Here is a 5,180-nt window from a genome sequence, read left to right as displayed (position 1 = left end):
AGCATAAAATGGCTTATGATCTGTTTCTCTAGTTTGATTTCCAGACCAAATTCTAAGGTGATATGAAGCCACAGTAAGCCTCCATAATTCTGGATGTTCAGGACCAGAAACAGGACTTCCTATTTTTGGTCTTGGAGTAGGGATTCCCTTTTCTCCCCATATCCAAGGGTAGAAAGACTGTAATTTTTTGTGCTTACGTTTGTCTAAATTTTCTGTTAAGTCACTATCAACAGTTGGACTCACTAGTGCACTGGGACAGAATTGAGTTTGTCCTGTGCAATCGTGGTAGAATTGACCTCGAGGTGCCCAATCTATAACAGTTCCAAATGTATTGCTTTGTAGTATCACCGCACTATCGGCCACACATTCTTCCCAAACTAAATCTTTTGATTCTTTGGAAATCCTCTTGGGGCAGGGTTTCCCTTTTGGCCTAAATTTTAATGATCTTTGATAAGAGAAGTCTTGTAAATAGTTTACCTGTGGTTTGAGTGACATTCCGCTTACCATGTGATAAGTAAATCTACTGATGGGATTGCGAGTAGGTACTTCTAACAACCAATTTTGGATAGCAGGCATAAACATCCTGGTGCTCTCCCTGGGCAAACAGGAGGATAACGATACCCAATGGAAATATTTATCATCATTCCTTCTTCCTCCGGTTTGGCAGGGCAACGATCATCTGTGGGACCAGTTACCCACACACTATTATTAACATATACTTCAATAGGATTATCCACCCATGTGACTGCCCGAATTAAGTGCGGGAAAGGCACATAGGCCCAGTAGGTATAATTAGCTGCAGCTGCTCCTGCAGGCATGGGGAGACTTACCACCGTTGATACAATCATTAAAGCTGCAAGCAGCATTTTTTCTGGGGATTGTGTCACCTTTGTGCTAGCTAGGCTTTTTCTAGCTAACAGTGTCAGCTTCTTTAACTGTGCCCAGGTCAGAGGCTCCGCCTTCTTGGTGCGTGGTGACTTCATCTGTTCTTCTGATATCACCACTTGGTTCATCATGCGAGTCAATGGTGCTCGATTGCGGTTTTTCCGTCTCTGTGGAGGCGCTTTTCTTTGCATCTCCAATGGTTTCATTGTAGAACTTCAAATGTCTAGTGGGTATCCAAATAGGAAGCTGATTTTCTCCTGCTGAAACACAAGCAAAACCTCTTCCCCAGGTTATCGCCTTCCCTATTTCCCATGTCTTATTTTTGTTGTCTTTCCACCAAATCAGTTTTCCTTCATGTGGACTGTTCTTTTTACCAGTAAGATGTTGTTCTGCAGAAGTAGTAGTCTGATTTCTATAAATGTTTAAAAAATTTAAAATATAGAGTGCTAGATTAAGCTGCATCTGAGGAGTGGTACACTCCTTACTGTCTCCCCCTTCTTTTGGTTTAACTGAGTTTTGAGTGTTCTATTTAAAGGCAAATTTTTAACAATCTTGCTCTGCCAGAGGAATGGTAAAAAAGCAATCCTTTAGATCAATTATAGTTAAAGGCCGGTCTTTTGGGATCATGGCCGGATCATGGCCGGAGAGGGCAATCCGGGTTGAAGAGGTCCCATGGGTTGAATTACAGCATTTACAGCTCAAGTCCATTAACATAACCCATTTGCCTGATTTTTTTTTTAATTACAAATACAGGAGAATTCCAGGGTGAGAATGAAGGCTCAATGTGTCCCTTTTCTAATTGTTCCTTTGCTAATGAATGTAAAGCCTCCAGCTTTTGCTTCCGTAGTGGCCACTGATTTACCCATACCGGTTTTTCTGTTTTCCAAGTTAATGGAATGGGTTTAAGAGGCTCTACAGTGGCCGCCCCTAAAAAGGATATCCTATTCCTTTTCTTTCTTGATTTTTCTCAGTCTCAATTGGGACTTTAATGCCATTTTCATTTTTTCCTAATCCCTTTCCTGGTATATATCCCATCTTAGTCATGATTTTTTGACTTGTGGGGCTGTATAATGGAGCAGGCATAATGATTTCCGCACCCCATTGTTGTAACAAATCTCGACCCCATAGATTAACAGGAATTGAAGTAATCATTGGCTGAACAGTACTTTCTGTTGATTGGCCCTAAACAATGTAAAATCATTGTACTTTCATATACTTCTGAAGCTGTGCCTACGCCGGCAAGTCTTGTAACAGCCTTTTGTTTAGGCCAATTTTTTTTTTTTTTTTTTTTTTTTTTTTTTTTTTTTTTGAGGCGGAGTCTCGCTCTGTCGCCCGGACTGGAGTGCAGTGGCCGGATCTCAGCTCACTGCAAATCCGCCTCCCGGGTTTGCGCCATTCTCCCGCCTCAGCCTCCCGAGTAGCTGGGACTACAGGCGCCCGCCACCTCGCCCAGCTAGTTTTTTTTTTTGTATTCTTTAGTAGAGACGGGGTTTCACTGTGTTAGCCAGGATGGTCTCGATCTCCTGACCTCGTGATCCGCCCGTCTCGGCCTCCCAAAGTGCTGGGATTACAGGCTTGAGCCACCGCGCCCGGCCTAGGCCAATTTTTTGGCCACTGATTTAAAGCAGTGATAGAGACATCTGCTCCTGTGTCTACCAACCCTTCAAACTGTTTTCCTTGAATAATGGCCTTACACACAGGTCTGCTCTCAGAGACCAGACTTGCCCAATATGCAGCCTTTCCTGCCAGATCAGTGCTTCCAAACCCTCCTGTTCTTTTTATCTCACTGTTTCCAATTTTAACATAAGGTAGGAGTAATAATTGAGCAATTCTGTCTCCTGGACTGGCACTCCAAGGAATTGAGGAACTAATAACCAATTGAATTTCTCCTTTATAGTCTGAATCAACCACACCAGTATGAATTTGAACTCCTTTTATATTTAAACTTGATCTTCCTAAGATTAGTCCTACAGTTCCCTCAGGCAATGGGCCGTATACCCCTGTGGGGATTTTTTTGTGGAGGCTCCCCTGGAAGCAGAGAGACTGCTTGTAAAGTACATAGATCTACTGCTGCACCGCCACAGTGGCGGGGGATAATTGCTGTATTGTGATAACTGGCTTATTCCCTGAGACACTTGTGACAGTGGGGGTTGTTGTTCCTGAAAACCCTGAGGAACAAAGGGTTGAATTTGGAACGCCCCAGTTTGTTGCGGGGCCTGAGGCTGGCCCCTCCTCTCGTTTCCCAACAGTGGTTGCCCATTTTTATCAAATTTAGAATGACATTGATTACCCCAATGTTTTCCCTTTTTACATCGTGGACATAGGCCAGGTGGCTCTTTATCTGTTGTTGTAGTAGCTTGAGTAGTTACATTTTTTTAATTTGAGACTAGGCAATTCTTTTTCTTTTTTTTTTCTTTTTTTTTTTTTTTGAGACGGAGTCTCGCTCTGTAGCCGGTGCTGGACTGCAGTGGCCAGATCTCAACTCACTGCAAGCTCCGCCTCCCAGGTTTACGCCATTCTCCTGCCTCAGCCTCCCGAGTAGCTGGGACTACAGGCGCACACCACCTCGCCCGGCTAGTTGTTTGCATTTTTTAGTAGAGATGGGGTTTCACCATGTTAGCCAGGATGGTCTCCATCTCCTGACCTCGTGATCCACCTGTCTCGGCCTCCCAAAGTGCTGGGATTACAGGCTTGAGCCACTGCGCCCGGCCGCAATTCTTTTTTAGATGACCAATTTGACCACAATTATAACATTTTCCCACAAATGTTTTCACTTGTCCTCCTAAAGCAACTCCTGTGATTGCTTGAGCCATAAGCATAGCTTTATGCATAGCTCCTCCAATTCCATCGCAGGCTTTAACCTACTCTGAGATTACATCTGATCCTGCCAGGACTCTTCCTTTTAATGGCTTAATGGCTGATTGACAATCAGGATTGGTGTTTTCATATGCCATCAACTCCACTATAACCTTATGCGCATTCTCATCAGTAATTGACTTTTGAGCAGCATCTTGAAGTCTTGCTACAAAATCAGGGTAGGGCTCTTTAGAGCCTTGTCTTATTGTATTAAAGGAGGGGCAGGCGGTTCCTGGGTCTTGGATTTTCTCCCAGGCCCTAAGGCAGATAGCGCTGATTTGCTCAATGGCCTCATTTGGCATTATTGCTTGTTGGTCAACAGTGCTCCAATTTTGACCTATTCCTAATAGTTGATCTGCATCTATGTTAATTGGAGGATTGGCAGTCCTATTTCTTCGGACCTGCACTTGTGCCCCATCAATCCACCAAGTCTTAAATTGTACAAATTGAGAGGGTGAGAGTGATTTTGCCAGGATCTCCCAATCATAAGGAATGAGTCTATGTCCATGAGCAATGGACTCTAATAATGTTCTCATGTGAGAGTTGGGTCCATACTGTTTTACTCCTTCTTTCATTTCTTTTAGCTTTTTTTTTTTTTGAGGCGGAGTCTCGCTCTGTCACCTGGACTGGAGTGCAGTGGCCAGATCTCAGCTCACTGCAAGCTCGGCCTCCCGGGTTTACGCCATTCTCCTGCCTCAGCCTCCCGAGTAGCTGGGACTACAGGCGCCCGCCACCTCGCCCAGCTAGTTTTTGTATTTTTAGTAGAGACGGGGTTTCACCGTGTTAGCCAGGATGGTCTCGATCTCCTGACCTCGTGATCCGCCCGTCTCGGCCTCCCAAAGTGCTGGGATTACAGGCTTGAGCAACCGCGCCCGGCCTCTTTTAGCATTTTTATAGAAAAGGACTGATAACGGGAGGCTCTCCCTCTTGGGCCCCTTGTCCAGGTGGTCTTGCTTCTAATATTACTGGGAATTGCCACGCCTCAATATCTCCCTGTTTTCTTGCCTCATCAACAATTTTGTGTATTGCACTACCCTGTGTACTGGGTGGTGCTGTAGGATTAAGTCTCATGGTGGGCGGCTGAGGATATGGCACCCTGCCCTGTGGCACTGGAAATGTTCCTGGCTGTCCATATGGATTTTCTGGGGGCTGCTGATACTGCAGTTTGGCTGGCGGCCAGTATTGATAGGCTACCGATGGCTGGGTCTTATTTTCTACCGGCTGATATTGTGGACACTGTATTTGGATTGGCATTGCCATGACAGAGACTCTGTCTTTCTCTATTTGATCTTCTTTTGGAGTTTGTACTTGTTTAACCTGCATTTGAGGTTGTAAGGTTACAGGCATCTGAGCTGCTGTAAGAGGAGTTGGCTATCGTGGTTTAGACTCTGATGGCTCTGCTAGTTCTGGATCTTTTCCCTCTAATTTTAACGTTTCAG

Source organism: Rhinopithecus roxellana, chromosome 8, assembly GCF_007565055.1.
Source record: "Rhinopithecus roxellana isolate Shanxi Qingling chromosome 8, ASM756505v1, whole genome shotgun sequence".
Lineage (NCBI taxonomy): Eukaryota > Metazoa > Chordata > Mammalia > Primates > Cercopithecidae > Rhinopithecus > Rhinopithecus roxellana.
The sequence above is the reverse complement of the archived record's forward strand: the minus strand, read 5'-3'. Positions refer to the sequence as shown.